Raw genomic sequence first — 16,445 nt, forward strand, 5'->3', positions numbered from 1 at the left:
TGAAAGAGCACATTCAATGGATCTGGTTCTTTATGACACAAACTACAAAAAGAAAGCTTGGTCAAATGTTCTTGGCTACTGGGGTCGGTGATACATAGAAGATAATGAGACAGTATTCGGGGAGGCATGGGTCTAAAAAGGTTGAGAAAGACTGTTTTTTAAAATATGCAAGCTTGGTTGTATTTCTCCACCTAAAATCATGAGACCCCTGAGGGTCATGTCTTGTGCTTCTCAGGCATCTGCAAGAGTCTTTCACCTGGTATTGAGCACTCAGGTGCTTAATAAATATTTCTTCCTTCTTTTGGTGAATACATATTGCTTTCAAGTGAGTTCAGAATTTTTTAATAAGTATGACTCTTTTTCATGAGGATTCTGTAAACTGTTTTCAATAAAATGTTCGAGTCAGTGTCAAAATAAATTTTGCATTTACACATTTTAAAACTGAAGGAATGGGGTGCCTGTCAGTCAGTTGAGCAACCAACTTTTGATTTGGGCTCAGATCATGATCTCATGGTTTGTGGGTTCAAGCCCCTCTAGAACCCACACTGCGCTGACAGTGTGGAGCCTGCTTGGGATTGTCTGTCTCTCCCTTTCTCTCTACACCTTCCCCGTTCATCTTCTCTCTCTCTCTCTCTCTCTCTCTCTCTCTCTCTCTCTCTTTCTCTCTCTCTCTCTCAAAATAAACATTAAAAAAAAAGATTCTCTATCTCTCCCTCCACCTTTCCTGTGTATGTGTGTGCACACGCTCTCCCTAAATAAATAAATAAACTGAAGGAATAAAAATTGATAAGGGAATGCAAAGTCAAGACAAAAAAATCAGAAAAAGAAAAGATGATTTATAAAGAGGAGAATCAACACTGCAATTTTTTAAATAGAGACACATCACACTGACAAGAGGGGTATGAACTGATACAACTTTTTGGAGATGTGAGGAGGGATTTGCAATCTATATTAAAAGTTTTTTAAAGGTTTAATTTTTTTCATCCAAATTTCCAGTTATCTTAAACAATCAGTGATATGCACAAACATTTTTGTTACATGCTATTTACTGTAACATTATTTGTAGTGGAAAAGAACATGTAAACAACATTAATAGCCAACCATAGATAATTGGTTGAAATACTCACAGGAAAACAAAACCTTAGGTTATATCTACAGAGAGGTATATTAAACAAAAACTTAAATTATTTAAAGAAAAATACTTGATACGTTACAAATGAAAAAAATAGGGTATATATAACATAAGCCCAAGTTTGTGGATCAAAATATTATGTATATAATTGGGATAATGTACATCTAAGTGTTAAATGAATTCCTCAATGGGTTATAGAATTATGGGTGATTTTCTTTTATTCCCTCAATATTTAGAATTTTCCAAATTATTTATAATTTCTTTTTTTTTAATTTTTATTATTATTTTAATACAATGTATTGTCCAGTTGGCTAACATACAGTGTGCTCCTGGTTTTGGGGGTAGATTCCCGTGATTCACCATTTACATATAACACCCAGGACTCATCCCAACAAGCGCCCTCCTCAATACCCATCACCCATTTTCCCCTCCCCCCTCCCACTTTCCCATCAATCTTCAGTTTGTTCTCTGTATTTAACAGTCTCTAATAGGTTTACCTCCCTCTCTGTTTGAAACTATTTTTTCCCCTTCCCTTCCCCCATGGTCGTCTGTTAAGTTTTCTCAAGTTCTACACGAGTGAAAACGTTTGCTATCTGTCTTTCTCTGACTGACTTATTTCACTAAGCATAATACCCTCCAATTTCTTACTACTTTCAAGTTAAAAGAGCCCCAGACAATTCTGTAGACCTTTGCAAATGGAGGTTAATGCTGGACTGCTGACAGAGATGAGCACAAGAGGTTAGGGCCCTTCCACTCAGATAATTCCTCAGCCCACAACTACAGATTCATTCTAACCTCACGATTCCAGTTTGTTTTCTTTCCTGAAATTTTATTTAGGGGCACCTGGGTGGCTCAGTCCATTGAGCTGACCAACCCTTGATTTCCGCGCAGGTCATGATCCCAGGGTCATGGGATCGAGCCCTGTGTCAGGCTCTGTGCTGAGCATGGAGCCTGCTTAAGATTCTCTCTCTCCCCCTCTGCCCCTCTCCCCTACTTACTCTCTCTAAAATTAAAAAAAAAAGAATAAAGTATAGACTTCTTAAATCACTATGTTGTACGCCTGAAACTAACGTAACATTGCGTATCAACTGTACTTCGGTTAAAGAAAAAAAACGGCAGGTTCTCCCTCCCGTCCACTAGTGTTCTCTCGTGTGTAGCATCCAAGGCAGAGCAATTTGCCCTCTCCTAGCTTATCCAGTGGGAAAAAAAGTGAAGAGGGAGACAGTAATGAAGTAATTGCAGACAAAATAACATTTCTATGTATCCTATCAATTGTAAGTATGGTTGGTTTTTAACAGACTGCCTGCAAGGTAATTTCCTTTATTTCCAATAACAAAATTTTAGTGGCTACATTTATCCCAGACAGACCCATAAATTCCCTTTCACTAAAGAGGAAAGGGATGGGAGCAAGAGGAGACCCAGGGTTTGTCTGAGCTAATAATTAAGATTTGTTGGACACTTCACTAAAAGCTTGCAAGGTAGGTATTATCATCCCCATTTTACAAATGAAGAAAATGAAGCTTAAGTAAAATGCCGCAACCCACACAGCTAAACATTGACTGAGCTGGAATCTGGACCCAGACCCTTATGGCTAAAATATATGCCTATTCAGTATGCCAGTGGGTTGCTTTGGGAAGGGGTGTGGCCATGTCAGAGGACACGATAGGGCTATTTCAACTTCTGGAGATAATGGCATACCCAGATTGGGGTGGGACGTGTATCAGCTCACCTATCTGTTATTCTGGCTTGCTCTTTCCCTATTTGCTTCTCCTTGTCTCCTCTCTCTGACAAATGTCCTCCTCTCTCTGCCTCAATGTGTGTCTCCTTCCAACTCTGCCTCGCACTCTGGTTTGTCTCTTTCTTCCCCTTTTTTCTCCTCTGAGTCTGTTGGTCTATATGACTGTTGCTCTCTGTATATATGTCTTCTCTCCCCCACTATGTGTGTGTGTGTGTGTGTGTGTGTGTGTGTGTGTGTGTGTGTGTGTCTTTGTATGAGAATAAATTAGATCTATCTTAGTTCCATCTTAGGTCTATCTTAGCCTGAGAATTTTCCCAACTCAGTCCTGTGTACAGAGTTGCTCTGCATTGGAGAACAACAGCCCTGGTGGCAGAAATCCTGAGATGAAAGTTGAAACCCAGAATGAGCAATGATGAAGATACTGAGTATGAGATAAGAGTATGTGGTAGCACCATGAAAAAAGAAAAATATAGAAAGCAGGAACAGATTCCTGGGGTCATGATAACGATTTTACTCTGACTATGTGGAGTTTAAAGTATCTGCACAATATCCCTGGGGATGTTTCTGTTGGCAGTTAAGATTTTGGATATGGAGAAACCCAAGCTGATGACCAGGTTTGGGGTTCACCAGAATGTTCATGAAAGTAGAAGTCCAAAGAGTGAATAAGATCTAAGATCACCCTGGAGTATAAACTGTATATTAGACATGGTTCTCCAGAGAAAGAGAAATAGATAGATAGATAGATAGATAGATAGATATAGATACATATATATACAGATATATAGATATAGATATAGATATAGATATAGATATAGATATGGATATGGATATGGATATGGATATGGATATGGATATAGATATAGATATAGATATAGATATAGATATAGATATAGATAGATATAAAGAGAGAGAGAGAGAGAGAGAGAGAGAGAAGAGTGAGTTTATCATAAGAAATTAAGCAACTGGCTTGTGTGGTGATGGAGGCTGATAAGTCCCAAGATCAGATCAGCATGGTGAGTCAGCAAGCTAGAGATCTTGGAGACCTGATGATGTAGTTCTAGTTCAAGAGCTAGAGGCTCAAGATTCAGAAAGAGCTGGTATTTGCATATGAGTCTGAAGGCAGGAAAAACCTATGTCCCAGCCTGAAGGGGACATCAGTCAGGCAGGAAGAATTCTCCCTTGCTCAAAGGTCAGCCTTTTTGCTCTATTCAGGCCTTCAGCTGATTGGATGAGGCCACCCTCACTGGGGAGGGTGATCTGCTTTACTCAGTCCATTGATTCAAATGTTAATCTCATCCAGAAACACCCTCACTGATACACCAGAATAATGTTTGGCCAGATGTGTGGGCAGCTCATGGCCTGGTCAGGTTGACCCATAAAATTAACCATCACTGAGTAAGACTGCACAAGGCCAAGGTCACAACACCAAGAAATTCCAGTATTTAAAGCCAAGAGAAGGCCAGAGGAAGAGATGAAGGAATAGTCAGAGGAGCTCAGAAACCTGGACTGTTCATACGAAACAACCTAAAACAGCTAGTTTCAAGTGTTTATGAGGACACTTCTCACATTCTATCGATCAAGTCTTTTGTCCAAGTAAAACCAAGCCCATTGGTGCCCCGCAGACCACTTCCTTCCCATGCAGACCTAAGGGTCTCTCTGCCTGAGGGTATCTTCCAGTCATAGGAGCCCACATGGGGCTAGCCAGAAGCACTGAGGAAATACTGTTCTAGAAGCCATCTTTAATCAATGAGGGCCATGAGTTGGTGAGTGTATTAGCTCCCAATTGCAGCTATCACAAATTCAATGGCTTAAAACAACATAAATTTGTTATCTTATACTTCTGGAAGTCAGAAATCCAAAGTCAGTCTCATGGCTAAAGTCAATGTGTCAGCAGGACTGGTTCCTTCTGGAAGCCTTAGGGGAGAACATGTTTCCTTGCCTTTTCCAGCCTCTAGAGGCTGTCTGCAGTCCTTAGCTCATGGCCCCTTCCTCCATCTTCAAAGCCACCCGTATGACACTTGAATCTCGCTCTCTCTAAACTCTGCTTCCTTTGTCATATTTTCTTCTCTGACTCTGACCCTCCTACTTCTCTCTTATAAGGACCCTTGTGATAATCTCCCCATCTCTGGGTCCTTAATTCAATCACATTTGCAAAGTACCTTTTGTAAAGGTAACATATTTACAGGTTCTGGGTCTTAGGATGTAGACATCTTGGGAAGGAGCACTATTGTGCCTCCCACATTGGGTAAATTCCCCAGATTTCCTCCCCCCTGAGGTGTGTTCCACACAGCTTCTCAAGGATCCCCTAAGAGCAAGGAGCCACAGTAATAATCTCATGCACGCCCCCTTTGCTGGCTCTCCAGCCACCCTGTCTCACTTCCTCACCCCCCTCGCCATCCTTCCACACCAATCCTCGCACACCAACTCCTTGCACACCAATCCAGACTCAGGGTCTGCTTTTATGGAGAATTCAAACTAAGATCCCAGTCTAGTTCCGCCACCACATAGGTAGGCCTCCCCTACAAGACACCAACTTTATTTATTTTGTAAGTTAAAACAAACTCTTAAAACGAACAGAAGTAAGGCACAAGAAAGAAAGGCAAGCTGACCAAGTTCAAGGCAGACGCCATCTCCAATGATCTAAACTAATTCTAATTGAAGGGCTCAGGCTAACTGGATTTATAAGATATACTCATTCCATAAAGCATACTTCATACCTAGTTCCACTTAGTTCACATTTGATTTTGAAAGGGTTATACAGTCTCTTTAATAGTGAAGTTTTCAAGATCATTTACATCTTTCATAAGGTGGGAAGTTTATTTTTTGTCAATCAATGAAAAGAAAAATGTATATTCCACCTAAATAAAAAATGCAATGTCAGAACACTGTCCTTTGTTCAAAGCATATGTAACTAAATTTCAATTACAGGGTTTCTACAGTGTCAAGAAATAAATGGAGACCAGCTCTTTTTCTTCCTTGTTATTTCACCACAAGTGTCTCTTGCAGCCCAAGAACAGCAAAGCTTTTGTCCAACTTACATAACACCTTTAAGAATAATAAAATAAAACTTACTGTTTTAAATATTGTCTGCATGATTTTGTAAAAGTCTTAAGTTTTTCCAGCTACACACTATTCTCTAACGATGCTAAATTTACCTGTTTTAACAATCACAGAGAAGCTCTATCCATAATCATTTGCTCCTCACATAATTACAGAACAGCAAGATGCCGATGAATAGAATGACGTCCTTCTTTGCATAGGGCTAAGTGAGCAGCAATCGTGCATCTGAGAAGCAATTAATCCTGAAGGCTCTGCACTGAGATTTGGAGAGAAGGGTACAAAGAGCCCAAATACCCTAACCTCTACTTTCACGTAACATTAAGAATGTCTTTAGTTAACTGCAAGCTGAGGAACAATACTAAATACCTACCAGGAGGATGCAAAGAGAATGTCTTGTAATCATCTGCACATCTTCCCGGGATCACTTAGAAATGCTAACCATACTGATGAACTATAAACTGTATGGCTACCAACTCTAGTGAGGAGAAGGCTGCTATGAACTTGATCCATATGGAAATACATGACGCATAAATGAAGAAAGCACCCCTCCACGTTTGCTTTTTTTTTTTTCCCAAAAAGAGAAGCATGATATACAACTGCTCACGAGGGAGAAAACAACTTGTCATGCCCCTCCTCTACTCCTGATTGAGAGGGAACAAAAAAAGGCGCTGGGCTTTGCATGAAACTCCCTTGAAAGTTCTGTTGAGCGTGGAGGTTTCTGATCTATGATTCTATCATTCCACAGCATCAAGTCCATGATCAGGGCACCTGAAATTCTCCCAACTCACTCCTATACTTCTCTCTTCACATTTGTATTATCTGATTTTCAATCCACTAGTGAAAACGGAAATAGTGTGGTCTTCATACTTCATTTTTTTTCAATATATGAAGTTTATTGTCAAATTGGTTTCCATACAACACCCAGTGCTCATCCCAAAAGGTGCCCTCCTCAATACCCATCACCCACCCTCCCCTCCCTCCCACCCTCCATCAACCCTCAGTTTGTTCTCAGTTTTTAAGAATCTCTTATGCTTTGGCTCTCTTCCACTCTAACCTCTTTTTTTTTTTTCCTTCCCCTCCCCCATAGGTTTCTGTTAAGTTTCTCAGGATCCACATAAGAGTGAAACCATATGGTATCTGTCTTTCTCTGTATGGCTTATTTCACTTAGCATCACACTCTCCAGTTCCATCCATGTTGCTACAAAGGGCCATATTTCATTCTTTCTCATTGTCACGTAGTACTCCATTGTGTATATAAACCACAATTTCTTTATCCATTCATCAGTTGATGGACATTTAGGCTCTTTCCATCATTTGGCTATTGTTGAGAGTGCTGCTATAAACATTGGGATACAAGTGCCCCTATGCATCAGCACTCCTGTATCTCTTGAGTAAATTCCTGGCAGTGCTATTGCTGGGTCATAGGGTAGATCTATCTTTAATTTTCTGAGGAACCTCCACACTGTTTTCCAGAGTGGCTGCACTAGTTTACATTCCCACCAACAGTGCAAGAGGGTTCCCGTTTCTCCACATCCTCGCCAGCATCTATGGTCTCCTGATTTGTTCATTTTAGCCACTCTGACTGGCGTGAGGTGATACCTGAGTGTGGTTTTGATTTGTATTTCCCTGATAAGGAGCGACGTTGAGCATCTTTTCATGTGCCTGTTGGCCATCCGGATGTCTTCTTTAGAGAAGTGTCTATGCATGTTTTCTGCCCATTTCTTCACTGGGTTATTTGTTTTTCGGGTGTGGAGTTTGGTGAGCTCTTTATGGATTTTGGATACTAGCCCTTTGTCCGATATGTCATTTGCAAATATCTTTTCCCATTCCATTGGTGGCCTTTTAGTTTTGTTGGTTGTTTCCTTTGCTGTGCAGAAGCGTTTTATCTTCATAAGGTCCCAGTAGTTCATTTTTGCTTTTAATTCCCTTGCCTGTGGGATGTGTCAAGTAAGAAATTGCTGCGGCTGAGGTCAGAGAGGTCTTTTTCTGCTTTCTCCTCTAGGGTTTTGATGGTTTCCTGTCTCACATTCAGGTCCTTTATCCATTTTGAGTTTATTTTTGTGAATGGTGCGAGAAAGTGGTCTAAAAATATGGAACGCTTCACGAATTTGCGTGTCATCCTTACGCAGGGGCCATGCTAATCTTCTCTGTATCGTTCCAATTTTAGTATATGTGCTGCTGAAGCGAGCACATACTTCATTTTTTTTTAAGAGAGAGGATGGGGAAGGGCAGAGAGAGAGGAAGAGAGAGAATCTTAAGCGGGCTCCATGCCCAGCACGGAGCCCAATGCAGGGCTCTATGTCACGACTGTGAGATCATGACCTGAGCCAAGATCAAGAGTTGGACACCAACTCCGCCAACTGAGCCACCCAGGCACCCCGATACTTAATTTTTAACAGAAAGATTACTGTTTCTGAAGTGCAGTCTCATCAGGCTTCCGGAGCAAAGTCAAGTTTGTATGTGTGTTGCTTGCCAGATCCACTGAATGTAAAATTTCCCATCTCAAGATAGATGTGAGGCATTAGTTACCTAGTGTCCATCAGTCCTGCCTGTAGTTCCCTGTTCTCAAGTTCATGGAAAGTGATAGCCCACTTTAGCTTCATGACAAGGTCCCCACATACCTTTCTCCTCTACATATAAATGTGGGGCTTCCACTGATCAAAAGCTATGGCTTGAGCATAGAGTGAGGCAAAGAGAAGACTAGCCAGTGACCAGGTAACCCTGAAGTCTCATTTTTACCAACGAGTCATCTAAACTTGCTGGCATGATTCTGCTTGGTCAACATGAAGCTCCCACTTCCCTAGTGCCAAGGCTCGGCCAACAGATGTCGATTAGACATGGGGAGCTGAATGAGTACTAAAGTGGTTTTCAAGGCAGCTTCAAGGTTTGTTCCCAAAAGTTCCACTTACCAGTTCATAACGTGTCACTCCTCATAATAATGGGCAAATACCAAGCTGTACCCTCGAGAGAAATGAAGGCAAATCTTTGGTTAAGAGCACCTGAGCACCACAGTTAATACTCAGAGGAAGAGCTTTTCTTCCATCTTAAATGGATTACTTGGAAAGAAAGTTTCCCTGAGCTCTTGATCCTTCGGAAAAAACCTAAAGGTCTCTCCAAACCACTATAGGACAGTCAGCCGGTGAACAACCTCAGTCCCTACCTTTGCTCCTTCTAAATCTCACAAGCAAACTTTGCACATGCTCCCTGGGAGCAGGTGTTCAACTATACGGGGAAACTTTTTATTAAGGCAGTAGAGCCAATCTCAAAGTCCTCATTGTTTAACCATCTTAGACATACCTCTATTTTGCCGGGTTCTTGAGATTCTAATCCTCCTGTCCGTGATGCTTATTTCCTTTCCCTCATGCTGGACTCTTTCCTTGTGCAAACTGTCATTTGTCACCGGGGCTTGTTTTTCCCTGGTATCTTGTCCACCCTGCACTGCAGAAGTGTCACTATAGATGAGTAGTTTCTTGTTTGCTTGTGCCAAGGACACCAGGGGCTTCACCAGGGGCTGGAACCTACCACCTGGCTGTACAGTAATTTCTCAGTTATAGGTTCTTGCATGATGAAGGCAGTCCTTGGGCTTCAGTGTCATTTTTCTCCCTTGACTCAGAGCATCAGGAAGAGTGATATTCCCTTGCTCTTCCCCTGGCTTATGTGGGGGATTTTTCTAGATCCCCTTTCACCAAAGAGGCATTTTTTCCAGAACGCCTCCTTATGCAAAGGTTTTAGTCCCTGCTGCTTCCCTATACCAGCCCAAGGCTTGTCAATTGGCCCCACGTTGGTGTTAAATTCTACCCCTCATCTCAGCTTCTATATGTGGCCCACGCTTCCCCTGGGGTACCACAGCTCTAGCTCAGGAGGCTACTGTTTGGGATTGAAGCTGCTGCCGGTGGCAACAATGGCTTTCTTTTCAAGCTCAGGTACATATTTAAAATTTTTGTTTTACTTTATGCAGAATTTCTCTGTCTCATACTGCTGGAACTGGACAGGCAGACTCAACTTCTAACCAGATGTTTTTGTTTTTTTATTTATCGAGGTAAAATTCACGTAACCTAAAATTGACCATTTTAAAGCCTACGTTTCAGTGGCATTCAGCACATTCACGGCGTTTTATAACCATCACCTCTATCTCATTCCAAAATGTTTTTATCACCCCAAAGGAAACCCCGTACCCATTAAACAGTCACTCTCCATTCTTCCCTCCTGCTAAGCCCTAGTAACCACTAATCTCCCTTCTGTGTCTATGGATTTACCTATTCTGGATATTTCATGTAAATGGAATCCTATATGACCTTTTATATCTGGTTTCTTTTACTTAGCATAACGTTTTCGAGGTTCATCCATATTACAGCGTGTATACAGACGACCAACAAGCACATGAAAAGATGCTGAGTATCATTAGCCATTAGGGAAATGTAAACCAAAACCACAAGGGACACCACCTCAACAGCCACTAGGAAGGCCATAATGGAAAAAAAAAAAAATGGAGAATCACAAGCGTTGGTGAGAAGGTGGAGAAATCAGCACCCTCGTCCGTTGCTGGGGGAAATGTAACATTTGCAGCCACTGTGGAAAACGATTTGGTAGTCCCTCAAAAACTTAAACATAAAATTATCATATGACTCAGTAATTCCCCCCTTAGGTATATGCCCAAAAGAATTAGTCCTCAAACAAATATTTGTCCACGAATGTTCGTAACAGCCTTATTCACAAGAGCCACAAGGTGGAAACAATCCAAGTGTCCATCAGCGGATGAACGGATAAACAAAATGTGGCGTATCCGTATGCTGGAGTGTTACCAGCCATAAAAAGGATTGAAATACTGATACATGCTACAACATGGATGCACCTTGAAAACATAATGCTAAGTGAAAGAAGACAGACACACCAGCTGGTGATCGAAGAGGAGGTAAAGAAGCTATCTGGGCCCTCCTGGAAGGTGGGTAGATACCATACAGAAGGGAAAGGGTGTAATTCATAGTCCATCACACATACTTCCTGCCACAGTCCCATCACACACTCTTCCTGCCACAGGTCCCATAAAATACCCGCCTACCACACTCCCTACTAGAACAAACACCCAACATTACATTCAAGCCAGCCTGCCTAGATGACTGCAAAACAGGAGTCCCCTCTTATTAAAACAATTTCCCACTTAAATTATTTATTTCTCTGGAGTAACCATAAAATATTCAAATTCAACTGCCAGACCATAAACAGAAGAGCCAGAAACTCTTACCTAAGTTTCTTATTTGATATGTATTCATTCCATTACAAGAAGAATCCAACGTTTATTAAGTATCTAAATAATACCAGGTACCGTGTCAGAAAATATCTGCAACACCTTGCATATTTATGAATTAAAATAAAGCTTGCAGTTAGGTATAAAAGGGAGGAAGAGAAATTGAATTGTATTTTTTCAGCAGACATAATTAAACCCCAAAGCTCTGGGCATCAATTAGACACTAGAAATAAAACCTGATTATCCCAGAGACTCATTTCCAGACGAACACTTTTATGAGTTGCCTAAGTGTACATGGTCCTGAGTTAGCCATCAACCAAAATGGACTTGTTTTTACCTAGTAACAAACAAACCTTGAGCCCATTATGAGTTTCTTGTGAAGAAGCAGCCAGAGATCTTTCATTTAATTGGCAATATAACCACCTACATTATTAATGATAAGTTTACTTTCCTCTTAATATAGAAGTCTAAAGGCCACCGGTGCGGTAGCAAGTAACAAATGTACGCTAAGAACTTACCAAACAACATCCACTTTCTCCGTGGCTCTACATTATCGAGAAATATTTTCCCGAGATTTGTGTGAGGTTTCAGGTTCACACAGCGGCATCTGCAACAGACTTCAGAGAGAACTGCAGCTACTCTGAACATCTTAAGTCTAAGAAAAAGGCTTCCGAGATTTTTATGTGGCTTAGGACAGAGTGACAAATTAAAATTCAAGACCCAGTCGTTCCCACAGGGCCAAAAAGAAGTCAAATATAAGGATAACCAGAAGAGTCTTCCTTGATTCTGCTTTCTCCCACCACACGCTTCACAGGAGGCTGCCTTCATTTTCACCCTGGTACCATGAGAGCCTTCACTGGCGTTTTCCAAGCAGCATTTTTGAAAGGCAATCTGATCACATCAGCCCCTGCTTAAAACCCCTTCAAAGCTTCCTACTGCCTTTAGGGAAAAATCTAAACTTCACGTGGCTTCCGAGGTGCGCACGATTTCAGTTCTTACAAGTTAAGCGTGCCACACCTCCAGATCTTCACACTTGCTCTAACTTCAGTCTCCACCCCTCTTCTTCCAACCCACCTCTACTCGTTCTTCAGGCTCAGCTGAAAAGAGTGCTTTTCAAAGAGGTCTGCTCTGGCCCCTACACTGGGTCCCTCTCCGGGGGCACCCAGAGCATCCTGCTGTTCTGTACTGTTAACCTGGTAATGCAATCATAATTGTTCTTGTTCCATGACTGCCTTTCATGTTAGTTGATTAAACTCTCTGAGATAGGGGTTGTCTCTCTTGCTTGTTGCCGTGGCTCCAACACCACACAATACCTGGCACGCGGGAGACACTCTTTGTTGAATTAATGAATCATCTTCTACAATAATACATTCTCGTGGGGACTGAGGCTATTGTCCTCACACATTTGGAGCCAGATAAAAGATAACCGAGCTAATATGATTAATATGATCCTACCGAGTACTCTCTGCAGGAGGGGTTCTTAACAATTTTTGAGTAGTGGACCTCTCTGTCAGATGAAGACTATGGATTACCCCTTCTTGGAATAATGCTTATAAATGCATGACAGAAGATATATAGAACTCTAACGAAATAATTATATTCAAATCCCACTATCAAATTATGTTTTAAATTAGTGATACAATAGTAAATACACTTCTTCACTGTCATTAAATAAAGAGGTCTAGTGGCAGGTCTAGTAACTACCATGATTTCAAAGTAATGATGAGCATAAATGACATTGAGATTATCCGTGATAACTATAATGTTGATATAAAAATAGCTGTGATATTTATTAGTGAGAAGACACACAGCTACTGGCATGGCTACTGGCTCCACGCATAATTAAAACACTAAAATTCAGTCAGAAGTTAGTGAAAATAAGAATGCCATTTTTGTCATCCAACTTCATGGACCCCTCAGGAGATCCCTGCAAAAGCCAAATAATTGCACTGCCTGGCTCTCCCACTGTGGGGGAGTATAGGCTACCTGCCTCCCCCCCCCCCGCAACACACACTTGGATCCACAACCACATCTGTGCAGTGTCCACGTTTCCCCTGCGTGGCTCCCATATGTTGGTTGAACATGGCAGGGTACCAGTGCAGGTTCATTCCCGTGGGACAGAGGGATCCCCCAGTAGGCAACTTTGCCTCAAGAACTCACAATCGACCTGGCCAAGACATTCTCAGAACTGTCCTTCCTCTCCTCATCTGTCCGTTCCCATCTGTCCTTTCCTTCCCTTGTCCTCCTTCCTTCCACCTGTCCTCTCACAGAAGTCACACCAGCACCGAAAAGTTCATCTGAAAGCTCTCCCAGCCTACACCGTTGCCCTTCCCTTCATCCTTCCCAGGTGTCCCCATGATAAATCTCCTTCACACACAACCCCATCTTGATTCTGCTTCCAAGAAGATCTGAACAAACGCAATCCTCCTCCCCTTTTTTTGTTTTTATTTATTTTGAGAGAGAACAGGAGAGGGGCAAAGAAGGAAAGAGACAGAATCCCAAGCAGGCCCCACACTATCAGCCCAGAGCCCAATGCAGGGCTCAAACTCACAAACCGTGAGATCATGATCTGATCCAAGATCAAGAGTCAGACACTTAACCGACTGAGCTACTCAGGCACCCCATGCAATACCTTTTAATCAAGGAGAAAAGAAAGGCCTATTCAACTGGGTTTATTCAGACCTGATTATTCTGAAAATATCTGGACACTCTACATTTACAACGCTTTACCAATACCTAACACCTGATTGCATAAAAGGGCTTTTCAGAGCATTTTTTTAAAAAAATCTTTCCCATCAACTCTTTGTCATCCAAAGGAAGGCTCACATAGGGTTAAGGCCATGGACTAGCCTCCCTGAACAGATGACAGTGGCTCATTAAGGAACTTGGAACAGGAACAAGAGAACTGAGAGCTACAGCCACCACAAAGACTTTATTTCAATAAGACGGTTTGAAGATTACACAATGTCAACCCATTAGAATACCCCACCGTCATTCCTGAGAGTCCCTCTGACAAAATCCTATGGGTATGAAGTGAGCACACAGGAGCTCCACATGCACAATAGAGAAGCTAATACACCGGGTGGCCAGCTGTAACTCAGAATCGAAGGGAAGGTGCTGCAGACACAGGATTGTGGCAAGTAAATCTTAATGCGGAAGAGGGAAAAAGAGTGTTTACAGCACAGAGCATCTCCCTTCCCCACTCTCCACCCCTTCCACCAGGGATTTCAGGTATAATAACAACATAAAAGGTAATATTAGAACCAATATTAAAATAAATAGGGAACAGGAACACTCCACAAAAGGGGAAATGTAAACGAGCGCAGAAGAATCAAGATGAGAGAAATAAACAAACATGAAGCTTCTAAGAGCTGATGGAGAGAGATGTGCTCGTAACACCGCAAGTGGAAAGCTGAAACACATTTTCTGACTGGGACCTCTTCTGGTGTGTTGGTTAGATTCTACAGGGCCCTTAGACGAACTCCTACTTCTGGTACATTGTGAGCTAAATCAGTTGTTATGGGCCACCCGGGGGACCTTACCATGTATATGTCATGGTTTCTAAGGTGTAATGCCCTCTGCGTTTCACTTTTGTGGGGGCGCTGGGTGACGCAGTCAGTTAAGCATCCGACTCTTGATCTCAGCTCAGGTCATGATCTCCCAGTTCATGAGATTGAGCCCCGTGTAGGGTTTCACACTGACATCTAGGAGCCTGCTTGGGATTCTCTCTCTCTTCCTCTCTCTCTGCTCTCTCCCCCACTGATAGGCTCTCTCCCCACCCCTTAAAACAAACATAAAAAACTTTTTTTAAGAAAAAAACTCTTTACTCTCAACAATAGCCAAATTGTGGAAAGAGCCTAAATGTCCATCAACTGATGAATGGATAAAGAAATTGTGGTTTATATACACAATGGAATACTATGTGGCAATGAGAAAGAACGAAATATGGCCCTTTGTAGCAACATGGATGGAACTGGAGAGTGTGATGCTAAGTGAAATAAGCCATACAGAGAAAGACAGATAACCATATGGTTTCACTCTTATGTGGATCCTGAGAAACTTAACAGAAACCCATGGGGGAGGGGAAGGAAAAAAAAAAGAGGTTAGAGTGGGAGAGAGCCAAAGCATAAGAGACTCTTAAAAACTGAGAACTGAGGGTTGATGGGGGGTGGGAGGGAGGGGAGGGTGGGTGATGGGTATTGAGGAGGGCACCTTTTGGGATGAGCACTGGGTGTTGTATGGAAACCAATTTGACAATAAATTTCATATATTGAAGAAAAAAAAAACTCTTTAAGAAAAACACTTTTGGGAAAAGAATTCACTCCAAAATGTAAAATATCCTGTGCTTCCTTATGTAAATAGAAACATGGAGGCAAGGGGTGGATTGCGTCCCCCAAAAGGATATGTCAGATATGTTGATGCCTTAACTGCCAGTACCTCAGAATGTGACTTAATTGGAAATAGGGAGCTTTCAGATGTAATTAGTTAAATTAAAATGAGGTCCTTCTGGAGAAGCATGGGCCCTGAATCCAATACGACTTGTATCCCCATAAGAAGAGAGAGGCACACTGAGAGGAGAGGGCCACGTGAAAACCCAGACAGGCAGGAAGAAGAAAATGGCCATGTGATGACAGGCAGAGATGGGAATGATGCATCTACAGGTCAAGGAACACCAAGGATTCCCCGTAATGCCTGAAACTAGGAGAGGAGCACAGGACACACTTTTCCTCAGAGCCTCAAGAAAAAACCAACTTTGCCAACACCTCGATTTCCATTTCTAGCCCCCAGAAAGCTGAAAGGGTCAATCTCTCTTGTGTTTAGCCACCTTGTTAGTGGAACTTTGTTATGGCGGCCCAGGAAACTGATACAATAAGCTTTAGGGCTTCTCCCCCCGACACTTCCCCGTCCAGCCTTCCCGCCTCTGCTACCACCAGGTTACTGATATATAAATCTCACGTTAATGTGCCAGGTTTCATGGGGTTTGAGTCCATGCTGGAGATGGTCCAACACTCTCAGAAACTGGCTCCTCGGTAGCAAAACTCAGCCTGCTGATGATGCTAAGGCCCTGAGTCACCTCTTTGTTCCTATGGAACAATTTGCATGCTGAGGCGATCCAGCTCAATTCTGGCCTCGATATATTACACTTTAATGGTACTTTTCTTCCAAGAACACTTACGAAAATTGCCTCATTAATTCTCACTGCTCCCTTGTGCAGCAAGACAGGGACAAGTGTGATTATCTCAATTTTGAAGACAAAGACCCTGAATTCT

General features: G+C 42.1%; 1 protein-coding gene and 1 non-coding gene across 2 annotated transcripts in view; both read right to left on the reverse strand.

Moving 5' to 3' along the window:
* ARMH4 (armadillo like helical domain containing 4) overlaps positions 1–16,445 on the reverse strand; it is a 166,795-nt gene that overhangs the window by 13,383 nt on the left and 136,967 nt on the right. The gene's annotated exons all lie outside the window — the stretch shown is intronic.
* On the reverse strand, positions 8,015–8,121 carry LOC111561022. The gene has a single exon (XR_002743392.2). It is a non-coding gene; the product is annotated as a U6 spliceosomal RNA (small nuclear RNA).

The sequence above is a fragment of the Felis catus genome, chromosome B3 (genome assembly GCF_018350175.1).
Source record: "Felis catus isolate Fca126 chromosome B3, F.catus_Fca126_mat1.0, whole genome shotgun sequence".
In the NCBI taxonomy this organism is placed as follows: Eukaryota; Metazoa; Chordata; class Mammalia; order Carnivora; family Felidae; genus Felis; species Felis catus.